Below are 27,582 nucleotides of genomic sequence, written 5' to 3'. Positions count from 1 at the left end.
GCGAGCTGCGCCAGGCTACAAATCGATTCCAGAAAACAAACATTCAAGTTAATTCCCCTAAAATGATACATTTTTACTTTAGGCAAGTAAAGTTGGCAAGCATCAGGGGTACAAGATTCAACCTACAGTAACCTTCCAAAACTGGTCACAATTTATTACACATTCCAGATTATTGGAATGATTCATTGGAGCACATATTCTAAAATGTCCATCTTTTATCCAAATGTAATAACTTGCTTAGAAATTGATGCCACCCTGTCAAAATTTCAAGGTTAGTACAATTTATGGTGTAGGTTATTTAGGCTACATTTATTTAATCCAAAACACAGTAAAACAGTAATATTGTAAAAACGTTTTCCAGTGAAAAATAACTATTTTCTCTATTGTAATATTGGCAAAACTTAATTTTTTAAGCAGTCCATTACCCCCGGCTTTAGTGTCCACATTACCCTTCAAAATCTTCTTCTACTTGCTTTGCTGCTGAAGTAAACATTTCTTATTATTATCAATGTCGTGAAAAAGTTTGTGGCCACTTATTATTTTTCGTGGCAACTGTAAGCATTTTTTTTTTCTTCATCAATTGGAAGTTCAAAAAATCAGCAATTTATTTGAAATAAAAATCTTTTGTAACTTAAAAATTGACCTTTACTGTCACGTTTGATCAATTTAATACATACAATTAATTTTCCTCCATTGTTTACAGTAGGCAAAGAGTTTGCCTTCTTTGTGTTAGAATTAGCATCCACAAGTTTGCCAACTTCAACCATACGCCTTCTCTTCCAAAAACATCTTGTGAATTTCCCAAAACAAAGCGGTGTGGGTACACAAAAACAAAAAAGACAAGAAATAACCGTATAAGTGCAGCTCTTACCTTGATGCACACCGTGACGTTTGGGCCGACGAGCGGGTCTTGCTCTGCGGAGCAGCTTGTGTTTGGACCCGCAACCATTGTCCTGCGAGGTATTCCTCTGTGATACAGAGGCCATGATATCCTGCTTCAATTGCTTCAAGATAGCCGCTGCCGCGAAAGGAGGCGGCACATAGATCACTGTGGCATCGGCCCCTGCGCCATCCTTAGCCGAAAAACACAACTGAAGAATCATTCACAGACCAAACCAAAAAATTAGTTCCAAACTCCCAATGTTGGTATTTCATTTGGGCTTCATTTAAAGTGTTAAACTGTAGTTCCACAACTGGCCTCTGGCCCTCTTAACCGCTTCTGTATATGGCTGGTGTAGACTTGCTCGAAAAGCTCTCCCCTGTAAACGGCCTACCCCCAAACTTTGCCCTCAGACTATTTCATAGCTGTGTCCAAAAAAAAAAAAAATTTACTGGTGGCTCACAGGGAGACGGTCAGCATTCACACACGGCCATTACCTCCTTCAACAGAGTTGAGACTGGGCCCAGACTCCCAGGTGTGTTTTGCACCCTTGCCTGGAGACACCCTCCTTCTAACTGCGAGCCATAATCCGGAGACTGCTGATGTGACAGTGTGCTCCGTAGAGACCAGAAAGTAGTGACGTAAAACAGTACATCTTTCTAACCAAAGGACAGAGAATAAGGTGACTTGGCGTTCAGCACAGTCAACTTTTATATAACACCAAAGGGGACATAACTACAAAGAATCCTTTTACTTTTGAGTCAAAGACTTTACGATACTAGGAAAACACTGTATTCGCTGAACACAAAACTTCCTCGCTCCACTGTCGATCGAAAGACTCATGTTGCTTGGATGGGGATCCACTAAGTCCCACACTGGTGACCTTCTAAACAAACAGATACGATCATTCAATAATCACCAAAGGAACTAAAGATACACACTAGATCGCAAATAGTGGGTGCTGAAAGTTCCTTAAACCTTGACACCACGCTGGTTGCTCTGAAAGACACCTGCTCGTTCTACACATCTTAGTCATTAGAAGAAATGGCTGAAGCTTATTATACAAATGATGAAAAAGTGCCCTGATTATTTTAATCAATTTTATTCGTGATCCTTAATGCAGCACATTGTGTTTCTGTTTTAATCATTTAAAGAGCTCTAGGATGCAGAATTAACTTTAGATAAGTAATCGGCGTGCAACCCATAACAGAGACTTCCCCATGCAATTTTACTATGTGATGCATCTTTTAAATCAATGACAAGTTAAATGACTATTTTTCTCTTTGATTAAGATTTGAAACAGTCAGTGGAAATTGCACAATCATGCACTTCAACCTTCCTTCCCAACCACATCCATGTTAATTTAGTACAAATTATGTTTTAGAACCAACTCGGCAGAGTAAGTCCAAAGGCAAGGCCCCCAGTACCACGTCCCATATCTACCACTGTAATGTTAGAATATATAATTAGAAAGATCTGAGAAATCCTGGCACGTTTTCAATCAGAGCGTCCTCTTGCCAACTTTTCTACTATCTTGTGTTCGCCAAGCGTTCTTAACACTGTGAAGTACTGTGCTAAAATTCGCCGTTTTTCCTGAACGCTGCCTCCGTTACATTGGTGGTTATTAGATTTGAGGTATGGTTTTGTCTTATGTAGCCATACAGCAAAGTTAATATGGCGCAATGACACTCCAGTCATTCCTCATGCCCTTTCTAATTATAACGAGGGTTCATTAAAACTTCATCTAATAACCCTTTATTATAGTAAAGAATTCTTGTGAGAAAGAGGGGTAAAGAAAGATCGAGAAAATACAATGAGAGAGACGACATAAGATCCACAGGGTGGTGAGAAATTGGACGCTGGTTATTTGGATATTGGAGCCAGCTTTAGTGTAAAGGGTCTATGCCAGACATCAACTCCTTATTTTAATAAAATAAAAACAAGAATGGATAGTACAGTTTAAAACCAACTCATGTAGGACTGTATCTTTGAAGTGGCCAAATTATATCTTGATATGAAAGTTTTTATATTTAGTTTATAAATGATCTTATTTGTATTTATTATTAGTTATATTATTCTAACATCATCATCTCAACGTTATATTTCTTTTTTTGGCCTTCAAAAACCCACTTTGCTCTCAAAAATGTTATGCCCACATTGGCCACAAACAAGGAAGACATAATGGACCACTGTAGCCTACAGGTCTCTTTAAATGTTGCATCAAACTAATTCATTCGGGGTTACACATGCTATTTTAGGGGTTTTCATGAGCATGCAGGCTTTACCACGCAGAATTCATCTGTGTTCTGTGACTCACTGTTTTGCAAACTGGATTGATCCACGTTTAAATATTTTAGGTCAAATAAAACATTGGCATTAGTTTCTCTTCCACCTTCTGATGACACGCGAAAATGATTTTGAGGTCCCACCGCTTTGTATAATAAAACGAAAGAAGTAACATAAGCAGTTATTGTTTTAATTTTACATCAAATTGACAGTAGTCTTCAAATCTCAGACTTTGTCTTTCTTTTCACAGTGTAAACACAATTAGTAAAACAAAAATCTAAAAAACTATTGTAGATTGTTGGATGGCAAGTGGGCAGACAAATCTAGGTTGTGACTTTAGTGAAGGGTCTTGTTCAGTGATAAACTAAAACACAGCATCAGACAGCAATGTGGTTTCTCAATAGTGACAGACTTGATAAAAGGCAAGAAAATTTCACTATAATGTTAATCCAGCACTGGCATTCCACACAGCTGACATGTTTACCTTGTTGTAGTTTTTTATTCACATTGTTTGCATGGAAAAGGACACTTTCTCCATCAGAGAAGCGCAGTTAAAATGTCACAGTTTAGACCTCAAATCAATTTTGCTCTCTCCACACACCTGTTGATTTCCAGTGCATCACTAACATCTTATGTTCAAACATGGTGAGCAGATAATCTCGCGATTAAAATACAGAGTGAGTTTTGCTTGCTGTTGCAACCAGCCAGTTACTCTCTCACTCAGAGCCAGTTGGCCCGCACAACCAAGTTAACGGCTGCGGTAATTCCAACTTTTTGTGTGACTAAATAGAAAAACAGCAGAGCCTTTTAAGATATTTGGGGCTGCAGAAATGCACGGGGGGCTGTAGGGAACACAGACTGTGGCTACTCACCTGTTTTCCTGTGAAGCCTTGACAGATGACCTTAGTGTTCTTGTTGATGTAAAGGTTCTTCCTGTTGCCAGTATAACAGTGTCTCACTGACCTGCCTGCTGCAAATCTGGAAATACAACACAACAGCAGTGGAATTAGAAGCAAGATTCAGTAAATACACCTTGACTATGACTCTTGACTTTGGCTACGACTTTTATAAAGAATATATCGTTGGATTTGAGACTTTAGTCTTTTTGCAACTTTACAGATCTTCTTTATGCACCAAGGAGGCTTGTAACACTCAAGAGAAAAGGAAAAATTAAATTGCATCATATGAAGGCCTTTAAAGTCAACTTTGCAGCTACATTAGTAAGCTTCGGCCTAGGCCTAAGAAGTTTCATTCACATTACTCTGTAATTTCCCTACAGGATCTGATGTCCAAAGGTCTCAAGACAGGGGTCAAACCGACAACACTAGTTACAAAGCACCGTGCTTAAGTTTATAAGTGATCAGCGAAGAGTTTTATCTCCTGAATGATGCAACAGAAAGAACACGACTTCAAGAAACTGGCTATTGATCACAGCTGAGGAAGGGATTAAATGCTCCATCCATTTCTCTAAGTTAAAGTTCACTTCAAACCCACTCATCGACTCAATAGCACTTAGCCGCTGGCCCAGAATTTCTACAATCAGTTGCTTATCGACTCAATAGCATAGCACACTTTGCTTGAATTTCTACAGATGTGAATAAATGCAACAATACAGAGCATTACACAGTAATTTCATTTAGCATACAGTTGGTTCTGAAAAAAGAACAGTATGCAGTGTATTGCAGTGAGAAGAGAGAAGTTAGTCAATACTACTTTCAGTGAAGTACAAAATTCCCTTATTGGCATTGCACAAGACTGGAAGAGTTAAGAAGACAAAAGTTTCAAAAGTGGTAATACTCTTTCGCAGATTACAGTAAAATGCTCTGACTATTTAGATTTCCTTACTATATTACTTTTAAAAGAGAAAAAAAAAAAGGGATTTAAAGAGTTATGCACTGATGACAGTGAAGTACAAGTAACAACACACAGCTTGTTACACTAGTCCTGTCAAGCTATTCAGCTTAAGCAAAGTAAAATAGCTGCAGCCAAGACACAGACTCTTTCCTTTCCGACACATAAATAAGCACTTGGTTACATTAAATGATACTGCTGTCAGACTGCAACATTTCAAGTTCATTAATACTGCTCTATTAAATACATTTTAATAAGTTAACCTCGCGATGAGTTTGAAATTAAGCATATTTAGCAGTAAAGGTCACGTTTCAGAAGTGCACTGTTAAATATGTTACACTGTGGTGCTGATAACACCAACACAACAGCATTAGCATTAGCTCAAATGTGTCGGTTCAATGAAAATAATAAAAGATAAATGACCCCAAACGTGTAGAATAGCGGATGCAGTAATGTCAAAACAAAGAGAGCGATGTGTTTCAAATGTATCAACACTTGTGTCAGTTTACTTACAGAGCAATCGAGCAAACAACCTGCTATATGGGACATCTTCGGTCATTCACCAATGACACCGGACAGACATGGACCTAAACGATAGCGTCACTCAGTAGTCCCTGCTAAGATGCCTGAAGAGATAGAAACGCCTTTATAGGGCGTAAGTACCATTCATATCGCACCATAGAATTAAAATGTGACTTTAGAAATATATATTTAGTTCAGTTTTTTAAATTAATCAATGAGAAACGGACAGTCTTTGCATCAAAAAGCGCAAGGAATGCTGGAGAATGTCGTTCTTTCACGTCTAATAATCAAGAATGTAAGTTTAGGCATAAAAAAAAAATGTAATGTAACAATAACTACTCTGATTATATATAATCAGCACGTAAATAAGTATTAGTCATAATATTACTCTTTGCACCATTATTACACCAAAGAAAGCTACACTGTATCCATTTGTATCCATATTTTTTGACGTTTTTATATATTTATTTTTTCTTTTTAGTTTTACCAAGACAGAGAGAGAAAAATGAAAGGAGTCTGGGTTCGGGAACTTCTCGTACATTTATTATTGCTATTTTTAATTATTAGTGTGAGTATTAGGTGTAGTTATTGATTGGCTCTTCAATTATGTGCTGGTTATGGGTACTGGGTATTATTCTTATTTTTCAAGCAGAGCCATAGTGTGTTAACCTCGTATAAATAGAATAAAATATGGCTTCGCTCTAGTCCATTGGCTCACCTGACTATAGGCTTACTTTTAAATAATAATAATAATAATAATAATATGATAAAATAATATCGCAAGCTATATAATCATTTACATTTGATATTTATATATGCTATTTGTTTAAAATAATAATAATAATAATAATAATAATAATAATAATAATAATAATAATAATAATAATAATAATAATAAAAACAAAGATTCTTGAAAATTCGAGAAATCTGTCAAAACAATCTTGCATATTCAAAACGTAAATTTTCCAACACCATACAGTTTGCAAGAATTACAAAATCCAAATTAAATCAAATAATTCAAATAATAATTCAATTCAAATTTCTTATCAGGTTACGAGGTCTCTAACTCGATTATTTTATGAAGTATTGGTTTGTTATTGTCAGACTCTTTTCTGTACGGGTAAAGTAAAGGGGCATAGGGTAAAGAGCCAATAAAACCAAAAGCAAGTGGCGCGGTGCACAGCCAATCGGGCGCGACCAACTCTGCACATGCTGATTGGTTGACGCTTTTACTGCGCGTCGTGCGCTTACGCTTATTCATGGTCATAGTTACGTAGATTCTTCCAGCCTTGATTGGCGCGCCTCTTCAGCAGGCAAATGGAAACGACCGCAAGGGAACTAACGCGACGACGTACAATGTCCCCAGGAAATATCCTGGCTGCTGCTGTCTCTCAATTAGAAGCGCGCGAAGTCATTCAAGATGGTGTTAGAAAGTATCTCCAGGATTATCAAAAATACAACTTCCCGCCTACCCTCAAGAAACCGCCCCTTCCAGAAACAACCAGCGGCTTTTGCGAGACTCCTCACAGGTACATATGTTTTCATGCAAACAAAAGCGTAGGAGGAAAGTTAAGTTAAGCGCGCATGCCTGCATAGAAAGAGTGATGTAAGTATCTGTTTTCCGTATGTTAAAAGCTCAAAAAAGTAATAACTCATAAACTGGTTGGAAAAATGCCACCTTCCATGCAAATTCTCGAGAATATACTCAATATGTAGTTTCTCCTTGCACAAGTGATTCTACTTTCGTATACATAATATACACAGCAGCGAGCGTCTGTTTTAGGAGAAATGTAGAGGACAAAATATGCAGAGCATCTGATAGCATGCGCACCTTTATTATAGTATTATAAGAGCATTAATTTTGATAAATACACAACTTCTTTGCATCTGTAACGTCACCGTATATTAAAAGCAGCCTTTACAAACAACTAAAATAAATAGCAGTCATGGGTGTAATTCAACAGTTCATGACAGGTTAATTTACACTAATGCACATGTGTATAAATATGATAAGTATTATTTAATCATTAAAATATTATTTTTTCTATCACTTATCGCGCATTTTTTATTTTTTATTTTTTTACACAGTAAGCAGAAGAGCTCTCACTAAGTGAATGCTGTTGTCAATGTGATAATTAAAGATACAGCAAACTCTATGATGAGTTGCCGCTCTTGATTGTGTCTCAGTTTCAAAATTGGCTCGCGAGCCACTACCGTTATTAGGCATTTTGGCTCATTTGGGTTTATCCTGACCATCCGGCCCTTCCTGCCGAAGAAAGAAGAAAGCAAAGAGACGATGCAACTAAATCTGAAGATTCAAAAAGAAAACCCTAAAGTGGTGAATGGGGAATCGACATAGAGGACACAGGGGACTCCAAATGTTTTGCTACTGCAGCTGCTGGCGATCTAGAGCGGTAGGGGGTTCCATGCCTGAGAAAAACAGAATATTTTATGTAAAAAGATAAAACACAGTTTATCTGATTTAAATGGGTAATATCACTTGAGAAACTGTACAGTTGATCAATGCATACTATATGAACATATACAGTAGCAGCACCAAAGATCGAGTCAAAATTTTGTATAGTGCTTTTTCACAATAGAGCAAGAAAGAACAGGAAATCATGATGTTGATGTTTATTATATCTTAATGAATTAGGGCGATATACAAACAGAAGCAGTGGGGAAATAGAAAAAAAAAAGATTAACATTATAATTGGACCAAAGAGCAAAAGGTATTCACAACAGGAAATTAAAAATATATGATATGTCCCGTTTAAGAAAAAAAAAAAATGTAGTAAAACTAGTAACATACATATGTGTGGGAAAAAAATATCTATGTGTGATTTTACACTTCCTCTTTGTGAGTGTCGTTTTTGTCAGAAGCCTCAGGATGCTTAAGAACCACTGTCCCTATCAGCATTTAATTTGTTCCTTCTTATCTTGCAGTTTCCTGTTTGCGATAAATCACACATAAAACATAACGAGCTGACAGGAGACAACGTTGGTCCACTTATTCTTAAGAAGAAGACTCTGTAGCCCTCCTGCTTTGGCCCATATTAAATTGATAGTTTTCTCCACTGAAAAACCTACTGTAATTTAGTTTGTTGTGCTTGCCCAAAACTATTTCCAACTTCTTGTTGTGGTATAGAGACACATAGAGCTGTAAATTCTGAATTTAATGCTCAAGATATTGTGGTTGATGACCTGAAAATGAGGTTAAGTATATACCTTTTTGTTACATAGCTCTGGTGTATTTACTTTTATACTTGGCAAATGTAGTAGATTTTTTGTGCAATATAACTTGGCCATAGGGAAAAATGGCGATTTCTGTCACCAATCAGTCTTCCTGGCCGTGAAAGTGTCTTTTCTGTTCTTAATCTGTATCTAGATTCAGTTTTAACGTCAAGTTGCATTTTAGTGTTGTGCTGTCATTGTGATAAAAATTGTGTTTGAAATTTGATATAAAAAATCAAATACTTTTAGCTTTCCAGTGTGAAGTACAGGATTTGTTTTTGTAGTTTTTAGTTCTTTGTCATTTTCTGCAGAATTGTTTCCTAAACCAACAAGAGTTCTACAATGTTTGCTAAATTATTTGAAAGTTTTTAAGTGCAGGATACTAAACTTGACTTGTGTTTGCGTACATAGACATGTCACATTGCGTTAGATTGTAAAAAATGCTTTCGTCAAAGCTATTGATATACATTATTCAAAATATTACAATATTTATCATAATGTAAGAGAGGAATGTGTTCTCTTTTCACTTCCACCTGAACCAACATGCTGTAACAATTACGATGCATAAAATGTATGCATTCAATCCCATCCAAAATAGTTTGACAATCTCTTGGTTCTTTTTTGTGCCATGTTTCATATCAAATGGCTCCTGTTTATAGGTGTTTTCATAAAAATTACTTAATTGTATGCTAACTGGAATGTGCCTAATGACTTTTGTAAAAAATAAAAGGTAACCAAACTTCTTTCACATCCCTCTAAATGCTGTTATTGTTTTGTTTATCTGTTGTGTTAATAATCTAATAAGTGTGAGTGATGGCTATGGCTAATTTTTTTTTTTTTTTTTACTAAGTTTTTATTTCTTTTGTGTACTTTTCCTAATACACACAGTGGTGTAACTCTACCACACTAATGCTTGAAAAGTCTCCTCAGCAAAAGTAACAGTGCTGCTTATTTACATCTGATTTGCCTTAGATAATATAACAAGATATGCTTTTCAAATATGTACGGGGGGTTTTGACTATCATTTACTGAAAAGGCAAATGTCATTCATTTTCTTCTACAAATAAGCTACACATACACCAGATAAATAAAGATATTATATAAAGATGACGATATAAGAATAAGGTCTTAGATGTAGTCATTTAATTGCTTAAATTAGCAGTGACTGCATGTAGCGTAACCATAATAAAACCACAACACAAAAAGCAGTAAACATAACCCACTAACAGCGTTCACAAAATAAGTTATATAGACTCTAATGTATAGCGTCTATATAACTTAAATAATACACTTTATAACATTAAAAATATTACTTTTATCAAAAACAATCATGAAGAAAAAAAATACCACTATAAAATATAGTTCAGGAGTAACACGATGAACTGTGCAATCCCCTGTGGCAAATATACCATTTGTCATCTCATTACTATTAAAAAAAAAAAAAATCCTTTTTTACATTCAGAAATTACTTAAACTGTAAACACAAAATGTAACAACTGAGCCTCTGAGGTGACTACAGAATTTTTACAGCAGTATTTGATTGTATGTATAATAACAGAGCTCACAAGATACCTGCAAAAAAACTCAAAAACAGATCCATGACTGATCGGAATAGTGCCATTACCATACTATTCACTATTCTTACTATTGCTGCAGTATATAATATACCTTAAATACTTTGATAAATGCTACATAAAGACTTCATTTACCAAAATGTAACTCTTGCGTGGCCATATCCTGCAATGCCTTGTGTATTTTGAATATGATTAATCGTTTGGCAGCACTAATTATTAAAACACAGCTCATATGTAGGACAGAAAGAGGAACCCAACCATCACAACCAAGATCAGCCTACGCCAAAAACTTTGCAGTCATGACGGCGCTGGCCCCGCTACACAACTTTCTGTAACACTGATATGCAGTCACTGCAGTCTCATCTGTAATATATCTAATGTAAACATAAGTTAGAAAAAGAAGAATATTCATAAACATGTTTTTGTACTTGATAGTGTAACAAAGATCCCTATAGTATTTGATCCTTCAAAATCCACCTTTAGATGAGAATAACTTTTCACCTGTAAAAGCTTAATGTGCGAGTGATTTGAGAGTTTCTATCCACCTTGGAGGTAAAAAAATGAGAGTTGGGTTCCTTCATCTGAAAAGCAGTCACTCTGACTTCAGAGGGTGCAGTGATAATGAGTTTGAGAATCCACTTTGCGAAGGAAGATAAGGATCATCAACGGCCTTGGACGCCAGGTTGTCACTTCAGAAGCATCACAGGGCACTCTCATTTACGTCATAGGGGTCCTCCGATAGATTGCCAGATTAGATTATAACAGAAACATTGGATTGACTTGACTATAATTAAGGATAATGACAATTAATGTCAAATCCATTAAATTTAACATCATACGTATCCATAGCAATTTGTAAGAGAGATTTCAGTGCTATACACCGAGTTTAAATAAAAAAAAATACTTTACGTAGCTAGATATGAAGTGGGTTATTTCACATTTTTAACACAGAACATGTTTATGGAATGTTCAAGATATAAGAAAACTGAATCTACTGGTCTCAGTTATAGAAGCTGGAGCATTTGATGTGTTTTAACACATTAGCAAAGTGCAATAGCCAGCATTGTACAAACAAATAAAGCAAACACGGAGTAAACCAGGACAACCTGTGTCCTGCCAGCATGCAAATTCACCAAGCTGTGGTGAATTTCCATGTGCATCTCATGTCGCATGTTAATCAAAATAGACGAGTTGCTCTCCATATATTTTTGATGGCAAGACAACTGCAGAAACCTACCTCGGTATTATTTGCACAGCTATGCAGTTTAGAGCTGACCCAAACTCTGTTTACTTTCTACAAAAAACAGCATCCTAACTATCATGAACCATCGTGACTGATAATGAAACTTTTTTTTTTTTTTTTGTATAGCAACTTAACACTTTCATGCACACCGCAAAAAAACAGCACTTTTCATGTGAAGAGCAACTGAAGTTTGTGTTGCTAAGCTAATGAGCCAATGCTGTAATACATACTGTAGATGCAATGTATATGTATATGAAGATTCTTAAGATTTTCCCACATTTTTGAAAGTCATATCTTATGCTTACCCAGTCTGCATTTGTTTGATTTCCAAAAAATACACAGTAAAAAGTGTTCTTTTGTAAAATAATTACAATTTAAAATTCTTTTTATTATGTTTGCATCTTTTTGAACATATTTAGTAAAATGTCATTTATTCCCGCAATGGCAAAACTGAATATTCAACAGCCATTAAATATAATATTAAAATTTAGCAAAAATATAGCAAAATTTGTCAGAATTGATCCTAAAAATGTTACCACAATGCTGGCAAAATGAGTCACAATGAGCTAATTTTTTTAAAACAAGTTATTTTTATTTTCACATTCTCCATTAAAAGACCTTCAAAATGATATATGATTTGTTGGAATCGGACTTGAAAACCGAGCTACACTCGTTTGAAGTCGACGAATATGAAGGTAATTGAATGCCTAAAAGATTTGCATACGCAGGGTAAGAGTTTGTGGAAGAGTACATAAGCCTGTAAGCGTAAATTCAATTTGCATGCGCAAAAGAAGTTTGTAAAAGGTGTAAATTGTGTTTCAAGCGTCTGAAAAAAATGATCTGAAGCATTTTTGAGTGTTGCTAAGTTCATTACTTATTCATACAATAATTCATGTATAGTGAAACTGCAGCTTCATGCTACATAAAATAAATATGATCTGCATTCTTCTGACTTCTACATTTTTCAGCGCTTACACTTTGGCGTATTGTTTTGGCTTAAATATGGTCATAAGTACTGCAACCTGTGAACAGTGATTTACTGGCCGAAAACAACAGTTTAAGAACTGCCAGCAGTTGATTGACTGCATAAGAACCAATCCTGTAAGTGTACAAAACATACTGTTGCAAATGTCTAAATGACTTGTGCATGTGGGGCTTAAAAAGAAGTTCGAAATAAACTGAGACAGAAGGCACAGCTAAAAATCACTTCAGTGTGTTCATTACAAATAAACTGATTATTAAAACTACAAAAGCAGTTTTTGTTTTATTGTTTGATTAACATTATTGAGACAGAAGGCATATAGTAAGTCCTACTGTACTGCACGGATATAATACAAATCAAAACATCATACCCAAACACCCAAACAATCAATAAAATAATAACATATTGAATAGCCTAATAAAAAAACTGTAAAAAATACTGTAATACTGTATGTATGGAAGCGATTCATACAGTATATCAGTTAGCAGCAGCGCGAGAAGTGAGCAGAGAAAAGGGTACTCCTCTCAGAAAACGTCCAAATAAAGATCATTTTAGATGTGTAATTACTATTTGGAGCATTGGGATAGCTAGACAAGGGCTTAAGGAACTCATTTTTTGAAAACCTTTTTCACTTTATTTTTTTTTTTTTTTTTTTTTGTCTGTAGCTCAAAATTAGCCTGTCGCATTCTGACTCATTTTGCCAGCACGGGTCACAAATGGGTGTGTGTACAAATATCTCACCCCACTCAGGGTTCTTTGGTTTCTGCAGGAGTCGAGGTCCGAGCAGGCTGATGAGGAGCGCTCCAATAGGAGCGGTGATGAGGATGGACAGCACAGCCACCGTGAGGACGTCCATGCCGTACCTCTGCAGCTCAAGGTCATTCTTGGAGCGCGCCATGTCCAAAGCTGTAGAGCCGATCGCAGCCTGAAAACAATCACACAGCATTCACAGGTATCTCATGTGTGTTTCATTTTTTGTCATTTAGCTGACACTTGAGGACTGGAGGACTGAGTAAAAGAAAAGGTCTATTTGTTAGACTAAAGTATACCTGTACTGTGGCTTTAGGCATCCAGGCTAAAGCGATGAAGACTTTCTCTTTCAAGTTAAAGCCGGCTCGCAGTACCACAACAAAAGTGACAATCAGAATTACCGTGAGTCGCGATGAACAGGGCTGCTATACCCCAGAACTGAGGACACATTACATTAGAGTTGATCAACGGCATGTTTGAAATGCTATACATGAAACAAAGTGCACACTGCTGACATCCCAATTACTTTAGTGTATCCCAGCTCTTTTACTAAAACCAGTTTTGTAGAAATGACAGTGTAATAGCAGAGAGTGTAACACTCACACACAGTCGTGACCTCCAAAGAAGTAATGATCACCTCAGCACCGATGAGACCAAAGAGAAGAGGCTGGAACACATGGCCAAAACTTCTCCACCACCTCTTCCACTGGAGCCTAAACACACATACACACTGAAATTAAACGTGTGATCTGAGAAACTGGAGAGAAAATCTGTTAGTGCTGACACAGAGAAAAAGAACACATGTGAAGAGTAATATTACTTTAATGGCAATGAATAGGTTCTTTTCATTCCCATTAGAGTGGAAACAACTGAAGCGTAAACATCCGGAACCTGAGAAAAAGCGCTCATTTAAAAGAACGATTTTAAATGGCATAGAGGCTTTTGTATCTGAACTTTAAGAAAAACAAATTATGTCAACATTTAGTGGACTAGTCTTTCACATCCCTGTTGTGTTTGGAAGAAGAGATTTAGACCTTAGCTTTCCCCCAGCCTATTGCAGCCACAAATGTCAGTACTAGCGTACAGAGTCCTCCTGCACCAGGAATCCCGGCCACATTGCTGCCAAACAAAGCAAACACGGCAGCCAGCACCAGGAAGGATCGCTTCCAGCACGAGGTTTCCCTGTGCGTAAAAGACACAAACAACCATGAAAACTGTTACCCTACAACATCAATTTTTGAATCTGAACATGTACTTCGCCCATGATCGCCAAAGAGGAAAGGTGTGTAGCTCCATTGTAACCTGGTCTCTGTTGGGGACGTATAGTATCGTAGAATAGTACCCCTAAAAGCCACACCAGTGGCCGCCCCACTAATACCTCCACGTGGTCCCCTCAGTATATTTACCACACACCGTGCCTGCAGATGTGGCGAGAGAGAGAGGACACTACTGTAAGATGGGACGACCACTTAACACCAATGACGTACATAAAAGTCTGTGGATGAAAGAACCTTACAAAACCATGCTTTACTTTTTTTTTTTTTCTTATTTTCCTAATTGTTAATGTGCCGAAAATGTTAATGATTTTCAAGATAACATACATTATTAAAAGCTTGGGGGTACATGTAGTTGTTTAGCGAGACATGAAATTTGTTAACAATTTTGATGCGGATGCATTAAATTGAGGTAAAATTGACAGTAAAAACATTAAAAAGTTGTTCATTATAAGTTATAAAAGATATAATCATATATCAAAAAAAACAAGGTTACTTTGTAATAATTATTCCAACAATATTACAAAAAAATGCAGCTCTTGGGTGTGCATAAGAGACTTCAAACCCCAAGCACTACCAAAAAAAAAAAAACAAACCTTCTGAACAAATAAAAAAAAATCTAAAATATATATGATTAGATTTTAGAACAATATTGTCTATCCTAAACATCTTCCGTCTGTGGAAAAAGCATGTTGAATTCTTCTGTCAGACTGGTTAAATTATTGATATCTAAATGTCAATGAAACTGAATCCAAATGGACTAGCACAATTCTCATTATTATTACTTTATTTTAGAAAATATACTGTGTATTTGCTTCCCTTTTGGATATCTTTTTGGCATACCTGTGGCGAAAGCTTACCCCAAGCAGGTAGTGAAACAAGTAATAGCAATGATGTCATCAATGCTGCAGGCTGACATGAGTAGAGTAGGTATACCCTGCTCTAAACCGTACCCCCTCCTATGCAGAAGCAGCATAGACGGAACCACAACCGCAGGAGAACAGCCCCGAGGACAAACCTCAGAGCAAAAACATGGCAGCAATTTGGTTTGGTAGCAGTAGACATTTGTCAGAGAGGTTCAAGTCTAATCAAAATCAGTGGTTTACCCTAAAATAAAGCCCCAGACCCATGGAAGACCCAATAATTAAATAGGAGACCACGAGCTGTAGTGGTTGCCTCGTGCGTCAGGTCAGAGGGAACATGGACAAACGCAAACACTACGGTTTTCAGCTTATTCAAAGCCTGGAAATACACCATAAAAAGCAACATGTATTAAAGACAACTTTATTTTTGATCAGTTAAGTGAAAAAACTTCATGAAATGAAAGTGGACATCAAAAAACAATATGGTGTTTGGCTGAAAGAGAATCCTAAAGAGCATGAAGGCACATCCTGCTCGGGTTAGCAGCAATGTGTTTTTGCCGGTGAGGTTTCTTACCCTTTCGTCTCTATTCCAAGCCCGAGCCTTTTACCAGAATGACACCCAGAACTGCGATGTGCCTCAGAGACAGCAGACCATCGCAACATCCATGTAAACTGCATCTGTCACCACAGGGATGTTTCTGAGGATATAAACCCTGCCAGCAGCATGCCTGAGGACACACGGCAGAGAAAACACAAGAACAGAAACCCCATAGTCATTCATTACAGTTCTCACACTGACAATGAAACTGACCACTCTGAGAAAAAAAAAGATAACACAGGCAGTTTATCTTCAAGCTGTGGGGGAAATTGAATTATAACACTTCCGGTCAAAAGTTTGGGGGCGGTAAGACTTTTGAAATTTGTTTTTGGAAATAAGTCTCTGATGCCCCATCAAGACTGCAAATTATTTTATCATATAAAATACAATATTACTGTATAATAAAATACAATCAAGTACAGTAATTGTTACAATTTAAAATACCTGTCGTCTTATTTGATATATATTTTGAAATTCTGTGTAATTCTAATATGCTGATTGTCAATGTTTAAAACAATTTTTTGAAAGTTCAAAAGAATAGCATTTATTTGAATTAGTATTGTCTATTGTCTTGTTTGTCAATTTTGATATATGTAATGTGTGATTGCTGAATTAAGTTATCTCAAACAACCTCAAATTTTTGAACAGTAGTGTAAATGAGTCAATTACACATTTATAATCAATTTAACACTTGCTATGAAGTCGACGTTCAAAATTAAGGTTCTTATAGAAGTTACCATCAGAATGACTTGGCTATTTTTTGTGTTCATTACGGAAATAGTATAATGGTTATATATGTTTTAGCATAAGAGATAGAATACAGTATGCACTGTGCCATACGAATTGCATTCCATCCCTAACACAGCCATATTATATTCTTAGATCTTGAGATTACAATTCCCATTTGACATTTTAATAACTGAAATTTCATAAATGACAGCAATCCAAAAGAAAGTTCCAAATGCAGATTTCACTCAAAGTTCGAGTTAGGTCACATGAATTCACCATGCCTGACCAACAGAAAACTGTGCTGTATGCAGTGTTGTGGTTGTAATTACTACATTATTACAACAACAACAACAATTGCAGATATCGCACATACCAAGTAGTGGAGGTAAAAGGTGGCATGTTCGGGGAAGTGTATGCGGTCCCAAAACAGTTTTCCCCCCCGCTACAGAAACAAATAAACAAGGTCACAATGCCAAAGAGGTTCCCGCCAGGAAGACATTCCTTCTCTGTAATGGACCAAACAACTCCAAAGAGCACTGCGGCCATGGACACTACAGAGGGGACAAGAACAGATGCTGTGTTCACAGGAACAAAGTACATTTTGAAATATGTATATATGTATATCATAGTATTATATATTATATATAATATATCATAGATGTATATATATATAGTCTATCAATATATATATATATATATATATATAAATAGTGGTATGTGCAATCTCTGTTATCATGTTTTTGGAAGATTATTGACCCTTTTCTAACCTTTTGGTGATAATGGTAGCCAGCAGGCCTCCTGGGTGGACACGTCGGCAACAGTCTGCGCAGCCCATGGGCAGCATTCGTACGGAGGGTCTGTGTTAGTACAAGCGTCAACGGAAGACACCGGTCGAGGGACATAAGTCGTGTCTTCGGTCATACTCGGATTGGGGCTCTCTGAGCGCTTTGGAACCACCAGCACTGTCTGACTGACAGTAAGGTGATGCTGTTGGAGAACAAAGAGAGAAGCAGTGATCTTAATAGCAAAATAAAAATTTGCAGATGTTTTTATCCAGCGCAGCATATAATACATAAGACTGTATGATGTATTTCCATACAGTATGTCTGAGACAGCGCTGCAAAATGATTAATCGCATTCAAAATAAGAGTTTGTTTACATACTTTATGTGTGTGCTGTGAAAATGTATTATGTATACACACGTATATATTAAAAAAAAAAAATGTAGTGTTGTAGAAGTGTAGTGTGTTTTGTAAATAAACGTTTTAGTACTTGTATATAATTTATATTATGACATATAGCAATAAAATATTGAGATATATATACCTGTTAGAACATCGTCATTATTTCCCTAAGACTAAGGTATACACATCGATATAATTGGGTGACTGGTGAGTTATATATACTAGCCATAATAAATTATAAACCCCAGGACCTAACACACATGTTAGCCAGTATGTAAACAACTATTATTTTTGACTGGTTATGATGTAATCGTGAGTTATCATTTTGCAGCCGCTAGTCTGAGACCACAACATATTGTTTTCATTTAAGACCTGGAGACTGGATGGAATGGATGGATGTATGGATTGAAAAAAGGGAAAATAACTAAGATCTGTTAAATGTTCTTGGAAGACTTCTATGCTTTCCAACAGTGCATTTATTGATCAAAAAATACAGTAAAAAAAAAAAAAAAGTTATATTATAGAAATATTTTTTGCAATTTATAAAAATAATTATTACAATAATTTTCCAAATAGATCATGTGAAAACTGGAAACATTTAATTTGCAGCTTTTTTTTAAAATTCAGCTCTTTTGCCATCACATGAATAAATTACTTATTTTAAAAACACATTAAAACAGAAAAAACAATTATTAGTCTACATTTGTCATTCATCTGACATTAATAATCATTATTATAATCCCAAGACAAAAATGTCCAACAATGATTTTGTCATTATATTGCAGCCTTTTAAAGTTTATGTTATATATATATAGGCTATTTACATTATGCAATTTTCTGGTGTAAATACATGTAAAAGCAGCATTAAACAGACTGTGTAAAATAAATAAAATGCCATGTCAGATGCAGCTTCTGTTCCAACCTTTGCAGTTTAAGAATGGCTTTGATTGACTAGTAGCAGTCTATATAGTATGATTGATTGCACAGCAGAAAGTTTGTGAAGTGAAATTTAAAGAAAAACTATTTGAATTAAATGTAAAGAAGAATGCAAAATAAGAAGCAGAAATTGACCGATCCTAATAGTCTCAGTGTATTTTCCTTACATATTTAAAAGTCACATTGAACTATTGCTCTATAAAGGCAATTAAAATGTTTGTTAATTTCTGAATAAATTAAGGTTATTATAAAGTGTTGACGCGTTTTTAATAGATCGTCCATTAAGGCGTGAGATCATATTTAGCTACACCTGTAACATCAGTAAAGGCAACTGTCCCCTTTTACAGAGCCAATATTGAACATAGTACAGAACAGAAACAGTCATGCAATAAAGGATGTGGGGACTGACTTGACCGTAATAACATACTCATCAGCATGATTTCCGCAAGGCGGAGGCTGCATCCTCGGTTGTCACTGTGAGTAATGACGTGGAGTGTGGCTGAAAGGGGTCTGGACTGGACATCCTCCATGGTTACTTGTACTTCTTCTCGTATCCTCGGCTCGAGTTTTCTAGCCAATTGCACGTGTTGCATGGCCCGGCTGCTGTTTTATAACACTCATGCTGTGTAAATATAAAATCAGCGATTACAGATCGTCTGCCATATCGATGGAAAGCCTGATTATGCTGTACTTATCGTGAACCTGCAAAGAGGTAAATAACACGAGAGTAACGTTACTAGAAAACGCTGGTTTATTATTCGACAGGGTTAATCGGATTGTGACAGGTATGACTAACGCGAAACACGCCTGGGCATCATGGGTGCTTTAATCAGACTGAAGAGATGCGCGTGGCATATGTGTCTCCTGTTTGTAAGACCGTAGTAAACCACAGGTCACCTTAGCTGACATCACAGTATTCTTAGTTGCCGGGACTCTTATTTATATCGCATCTTCAAACTATCGTCTATAGTAGGTCATAAAATAAGAGTAATTTCCTTCCTTGTTTCATGAAGATTGCAATGCTGTTGTTTTGCGTAAATAAAGAAATTGTCTTTCTTAGTTCTCTGTGGTGATTATAATTTTTGTTATGATAAAATGCTAATTTACCTTACATGACATAATGAAACAAACAATCGTGGCTTCAACCACCCCTGACTGCCACTCAAATCAAATCAACATGCGGAAGTATCTTGTAAGTTGACCATACTGCGAGGTATTTGAGGGGGGTTTACGGCGACATGTGCTAAGGTCTACACATATAAAAACAAAATAACACTGAAAATATACGCGCTTGATCCCAGATGCGCGGATAGATTTTAAAGCCCAATACATTACCCGGTACAGGCATCCGGAAGTGTGAGTGACAGCTGGAAGGTGGTTTTCCAAACGTCCAACCCTGATAATAAAATGGTCTAATCAGGTCCAAGCGGTGCTATTTTCCCAACCCCTTTTTCTGACAAGTCCCACCTCCTGTGGAGTGATTGGCTAGAGCTAACAGTAACTGACCAATCACAAGATACTTCTGTTTAGAGACTTCACGATCCGTTGATCATCCACAATGTTTTATGCTTTATATGGTTTCTTTTTAACATATAAACGGCACACAAAGTCAAGCTAAAGCTAGGGAATTAGTCAAATAAATACAAAGAGTTCCAAAGCTTTTTTTTTTTTTTTCCTGATAGTTTTAATTCTAGGTTTCAGTGTGAAAAACACTGATTACTATTCTCAACCTTTATTTATGAATTGGACATTTGTCTAATAAAAGACAATAACTGGTCAAAAATGTTGATAATATTTGGCATAGTTTATCCAAACTGCACCATAGCAGCATTAAGGTTTTCAAGATAAAGAAAACCAGTGACTGTTTCTCTGGAAGTCAAATTGCATGTAGGCTATGTTAAAGGTAATTTAGTAAATGTAACAAATCATCCTCAGAGTCTCCATCCTCCATCAATGATGGCTTCTCTTCCTGTTACATAGGCAGACTGTAAAAAATCCTTTGATTGTTTTTAAATAGCTAGCTATATTTTAATCCAAGTGAACTGTTAAAAAGGCAACACCTCTTTTCAGTACCACATGGTGTGTCTTAAATTATATATATATATAAATATAATAAAAAAAAAATAAAAAAAAGGGCCAAGGCCAAGAACACACTTCCTCTAAAGTGCACAATCTACCAGTCTTCTGTCTGGCCATAAAGTCTTTAAGAGCCTAACAGGTTAAAAACAGAAACTCTATGACAGATAGAATATCACGCTGAACTGTTTGTTTATATGATTACCTAATTGTTGTTAGTAAAAAACCTTTGGTTAGTGTTTGTATAAAAAAAAAAAAAGATTTTTGTACTCATTCAGAAAAAAAAAGAAAAAAAAAAAAATATATATATATATATATATATATATATATAATATATATATATATATATATATATATATATATATATATATATATTGTACTAAAGGCAAAAATAGCACATCGTGTGAGCAAAATTATTTTCACAGAAGCTTCCCAGTATCATTGTAAATGATCATTCTGACAATCATTAATGAACTGACAGAATGTACTGTACATCATTCATGTAACATTTTTGTATGTTATAGGGACTTAAGTTTATATAGGAAGCCAATCAGTAAAGCAGCATACCAGGGCAGATACAACTGCAGCGGATCCCCTGTTCCAGGAAATCAGCTGCCACTGATTTGGTCAGTCCAATGATGGCAGCTTTAAATGTGCTGTAGACACATCTGTTCACAACTCCTGGACATGCAATTAAGGATGAGCAATTAGGAGAGCACAAACTTCACTTGACCTGGCATTTATCCAATTTCAGCATCAGCCAGACCAGAGATAACAGGGGTAAGATAATATGCCAAGAGCTACATGGAACAATGTTAATCATCACATGTAATTAAGAGCAAAGGGCCAAATCTTGATATAAAGCATGATGTATTACAGCAGCCCATTTATAATTCAGCATCAAAATGCAAATAGGTTGCAACAGAATATAATTATTACCTTCGATACTAGATGCCACAAATGCCGTATTGATGATATTACCAGATTTACACGCAGCATCTATATAGAGATGGATAAGGAAAAATCTGTTCAAATTGGCTGACTGGTTAAAGTAATATACTTCAAATCAGATGACAGGATTATTGCATTTGTGTAGCTTTTATCACCACCCATCAAAATTTCAGTATTTTATTTAAAGTAATTAATACGTTTTTCATCAAAAGTGCATTAAACTGATCATCAGTGACAGTAAAGACATTATTTCTAAAATAAATATATAAAAATATATTTTAAAAAAATATTTCTATTTAAAATAACTTCAACATTGATAATAGTAATTGAAATGTTACTTGAGCACTAAATCAACAAATAAAAAAAATCAGCTTTGGCATCACAGGAATAAAGTTGTTCACTTGATTGACTTTGATTGCTAACAGGTGTCATCAATTGGAACTCTGTTTGAATCTGTGAGTATTTATTGAGCTATTGCCTTTGCCTGTATGTGTGTTTTCCTGATAAAGGTCTTTGACCGAAACGTTGCTATTTTTTACTTTTTGAATAAAGGGAGCATAACAGTGGTGCAGATCCTTTTTCTGTTATTTGATTTATCCTTTGATCTTGCACCTGTCAAGACTTTTTTTGGATGTGTGTATTTTGACTCTTTCTTTATAATATCAACCCAAACTCTTGAACATTAGTATAAGAGCTAGTTAAGAATAGGCTAGTATTCACATAGTGATGTATAAATATTGTACTTATTTGACATATTTTTTTACATTTTATATTTCATAACAAAAAAATGTTTGGTTTGCCGTTTTGAAACACATTTATGCAGTCACAGGGATTAAGTATTAAACCGCATAGTACAGATCTGTTTTGTACTCTTAACCCAAAGAACAAACGAGATGGGGATGAAAACATAATCTTTAAATGCGAAGGTCTTTTCCAGGGATAATGGGGCAGAAAAAGAAGAGGTAGCATAAGGTGTTCTGGGATAATCCTAGAGAGAAGGACAAGATGACCTTAGGCAGGAAGGCCTTGATCATCAGGTTCATGCTACAGACATTCACGTTCATAGTGAAGTCCCAATCCGATTCCTCACTCCAGTATTGAGCCATGATGGACAAATCTGTGTCAAAGAAAAAAGAATGAGAAGGGACCACTAAAAATGAAATACAGTCACGCTTCTGCATCATTCCTGATTTCTAGCCAGGATAGACTACAAATAGAAACTCCATATAATATATTTAAAAAAAAGTTAGCTGAAGATATAGATTCACTGCTTTTAATGAGAAATACAAACCCAGCAACATTGAAGAGCACATCCACATAGTCAAAGTCCTTGGCCAAGGACTCTACCTGGTCTTTCTTGGTAACATCAACAACTTTGGTCTTGATCCCTAAAAAAGCAAGGGAAATAAAGAACACTCCAGGAATCATACAGAAGCCTGAGAGGAGAAGCACCCTTGAACTAAAGCAATTTATTTCCAACATAATGAGATTATGTTGCAAAGCAGAGCAGTATGAAAGGGTGGGGGAGGGGGGCTAAAAAAGGCCCACCAGCCTTTGAAATCTCTTATTGGGGGAAAGTCTTACATAGACACGCTCTAAGATCAAAGATAATGCTTGAGCAAATTAAAAATCACACATGTACCAGATGTCCGTCACTTGAGTTAGGATTTGAGAGTTTTTTAGGCAGTTCAGGTAAAAACAATCAAATCATGTCAAAATTATTAAAAATGGCTGTGTAAAGACTAACATAATTCAACAGTGGCAGTAAAGACATTTATAAGGTTACAAAAGATTTCTATTTCAAATAAATGTTCTTTTGACCCTTCTATTCATGAAAGAATCCTGACAGGACATTTATCATGGTTTCCACGAAAATATTAAGCAGCACAACTATTTTCAACATTGATAATATATTAAGAAATATTTATTTGAACTACATCAGCAAATTAGAATGATTTCTGAAGGATCATGTGACACTGAAGACAGGAGTAATGACTGCTGAAAATTCAGCTTTGCCATCACAGGATAAAAAAAAATAAAAAATAGAAAAGAGTAACACAAATTACTGTATATTTGATTACATGAATTCATAAATTTCTCTTTCTTTCAAAAACAGTAAAATAATAAAAAAATATTTAAATAAGCTTGCTTTTGCATAGTGATGTATAAAATTTTGACAGACATTCAAATCTCATTATTTAGTGTCAATCAGAAAAGTATCTTGGGTTCCTTTCAGTAAGATTTTACAGCATATGTTGTAAATTAGTACACACTAAATTAGTAAATTATGTATAATTGTTGAATCATTCAAAATTGAGCAAATTTGCATAATTAACCTAGAGTCAAAACTCTGTAGAAAATTTCAAACCTGCTTCCAAAAAATCAGAGGTGATATCTTAAGATTAAGATGACAAAAATTGAATGAATAACTGAGAAATTACAGATAAGGATCTTGTTTATGTTTAGATAAGTTATAAGGGTACATTAATAATAATGTACTAATGTCTAAATTTATACTTAATTCATCATATACTAATGATCATTAAAGGTATTAACTTATCATGAACTAATGAAGAGCTATCCTTAACTATAACTGGAGTCATATGGATTCATGCATGAATAAACTAAAATCAACTAATGGTTTGTTAATGCATTATTTTGACATGAATTTACTTGAGGAGGCACAATCATAATTAATTAACTGTTAACTACTTACTAAACTCAGCTCATGATTTATTTTATACCTTCTATCAAACACACATGTCAGTGAGTATTGAGCCAGATTAAGAGATGCGGTGTGGCTTTTCAAGAAGTCAGAGAGCGGAGGTACAGGATCATCACGGCCTGCGTCTGGATGGAGAGTGAACTGTACTGACACCAAGCAAATGTTCTGACCTTACCTGCATGTTTCTAGATTGGCCATTTCTTTTGGAATCATTCTACAAATATTCTTTGTGGGTTTTGAGTTTTTATTTATTTATTTATTTAGCTGCATATAAGTCACAGTAGGGTGAATTTAAATGGAAAGAGACCAACACAAAACAGACAAGATCAGTTACTAGTGTATTTAGTATTTTCTACGCTTGATGAGGAGGATCACATTAGTCCTTCGCCAATCAGTAATGATTATGACAATGCTGAAGATGTCAAAAGCTCAAATTATGATACTAAATTATATAAAGTCATTACAAAGTCAGAGTATTTCTTATTCTTTCTTAATAAAAAAGGCTGTTTGATTTAGTTTACCAGTGACTCCAGTTGTAGTTAAGGCAAGCTCTTCATTAGTTCATGATTAGTTAATACCTTTAATAATCATTAGATGAATTAAGTATTAATTTAGGCAATAGTACATGATTATTCATGTACCCTTATTGTAAAGTGTTACCTCACATATTCCCACTAGGGGGCACTACATAGCCAGTCAATGAGTTACCTGGAATGCCATCCAGCAAGTTCGTCTCCATTGATTTCTGTAGCAGTGACTTGGGCACCTTCCTACAATTAAGACACTACCGTTAAAGTCAGTGAACAACAATACGCATGAATAACATGATCTTTCTCAACATCTGAATCTAATTCAAACTTTTTGCAATATAGACATGCATTTCATGTAATGCTAAATTTTCATCAAATCAGTTTCATCAAATCCATTTCTCCTGATAGCAGATATTTTATAGCTCAGATAGAGCAGGGTTAGTGCACACAGCAGGTTGGGCTGATATAAAATCTTGCCATATCTAGACTTTTAAATAAGACTCCACTGGTGAGATTTCATTTGATGACAATCTTGAAATGGCATGTGTTCCCTCCATGTGATCTGGCTCAGGGCTACAGTGTTTCCTCAATCTGCAGGTTCTCTCATTTAATACTCATTTGAATGTTCGAATGTTGATATGGAAATGTATTCCCCTAGCAGGTGTGCATCTTAACCACCTTCAGAGCTCTGATGATAACGTGCTGTTGACTCATAGAGAATTTGCCTAAATGATCTGAGACACTCTTTGATTCACCCCTTAATGGTTAATAATAGCAGTTTTATATTAAAATAGCTTGTAAAAAACTAGGAAATAGGTCACAAATTCTAGAAACATTCTACCCTCAAGCTGGTTTCGGCATTCTTCTTTATATGTCCAAGCAGTCTGCATCTACACTTGACAGCCTCAAAATGTCATATTGACAGCCCTTGCATGGCAAGCTTTAATTCAAAAGGAAAACACATAGCAATTGTAAACCCTCCAAGTAAATCCATTTATTATACTCATCAAAGTGGCATGCAGGGCTGTCAATAAACCACAGCAAAATGCAGCATACTTATAGTTGTAAGGAGGATGTGAAATCTTTGAAATGCATATAAAATGAACGGTTACTATAGCAGAAGCTTTTCAGAACTATCACTTTCCCATCCAGCCGGCCCATTTTCTTCAATAAGAACCTAAACGTGTAGAAAAAAAGCATAAAATCGCATGGCTCATTAGTTTGACTAAATTAAATGCTTTAAAGACTATACATTTACCATTTTATAGTCTTACTAAACAGTTTGAAAGGTCATGTTATGCCCCAGTTTAACACAACCTTCATGTACTAGAGTCAGAGAGATTCTCGTTTGCAGCAAACAAATGATGACCTGAGAATGTTTTGATGGGTAATTGTAGGTGATGAATATTCAGGGGCGTACGATTAATCCCGGAGCAGACAGATCATGGATTTTGTGATGTTTCATTTAGTTATGTTTCATTATGCACCACAATCGTGTCACATGACGAGTGTAAAGGTAATTCAGTGCAGCAGTAAGTCTTATGAATGACTGTAAACATAAAAATAAAGTGATGCAGTTCAAGTTTAAGCGCTCTTAATACTTCACAGCTAGTCAGTGGGAAAATGTCAGAGCCTGTTTACAAAAATGACAAACAATGGAAGAACTTACAGACAACTTCTTCACTTACTGACAACTTCTGTGTTCCAGAAAAACACAGGTGACGGACCAACATCCATGTCGCTCAGGACCTCAGGTTTCTATTTTCTATCGAAATAAAAGTCATGTAAAGTTTAGTATAATTATACGAATGAACGAAAAACATGAAAAAGTGATCAAGTATTCTACAGCAAATACATCTACTCAAGGTATATGAAATATATGGTTTTGAAATACTTTTTGGAAAAAAAAATAATAATAACGACAACACTCGTGATAATAATAATAATAAAACTAGATAAAAATAGTTTCTCAAGACAAACTTTAAGTTGGCTTGATAAAGCCTGACCAAAAAGTTAGAGTTACTAGCATGATTCTAGCATGATTAGCAAGTTGCTAGCATGTTTCTAACATGATTAGCAAGTTATAAGCATGTTGTTAGCATTCACCAAACTGTCAGGGTTCTGCCCTGGCAGCTGTGTCTATTTTGTCTTTGTTTAGTGTTTCTCTGTTTGTCCTGTGTATGACCACATGGCTTCCTCTTTGTTTATGTTGGCCATGTGCTCCTTTCGTCCTGCCCCCCTTGTTTCACATTACCACGCCCCCCCCGTCGTTTAGTCCTTTTTTGCCACTCATTAATTGATTGTTCTCACCTTCTGTCGTGTGCTTTCCTTCCTATTTATTGTGCTCATTTCCCTCATGTGTTTGCTGGTTCGTTTTTGCTGTGTGAGTTAGTG

The 27,582-nt window shown here is 35.7% G+C and overlaps 3 pseudogenes; 1 reads left to right on the top strand and 2 right to left on the bottom strand.

Annotated features, from left to right (window-relative positions):
* The first annotated feature begins 6,959 nt into the window (after window positions 1–6,959).
* LOC122135869 lies at window positions 6,960–8,629 on the top strand (annotated as a pseudogene).
* A 4,416-nt stretch (window positions 8,630–13,045) lies between these two features.
* Window positions 13,046–17,873, bottom strand: LOC122134124 (annotated as a pseudogene).
* A 3,560-nt stretch (window positions 17,874–21,433) lies between these two features.
* Window positions 21,434–26,925, bottom strand: LOC122136053 (annotated as a pseudogene).
* Between the last annotated feature and the right edge of the window lie 657 nt (window positions 26,926–27,582).

This window comes from Cyprinus carpio, chromosome B1 (genome assembly GCF_018340385.1).
Source record: "Cyprinus carpio isolate SPL01 chromosome B1, ASM1834038v1, whole genome shotgun sequence".
NCBI classification, from domain to species: domain Eukaryota; kingdom Metazoa; phylum Chordata; class Actinopteri; order Cypriniformes; family Cyprinidae; genus Cyprinus; species Cyprinus carpio.
Note: the sequence above shows the minus strand (reverse complement) of the source record. Positions and strands in the feature narration are given on the sequence as shown.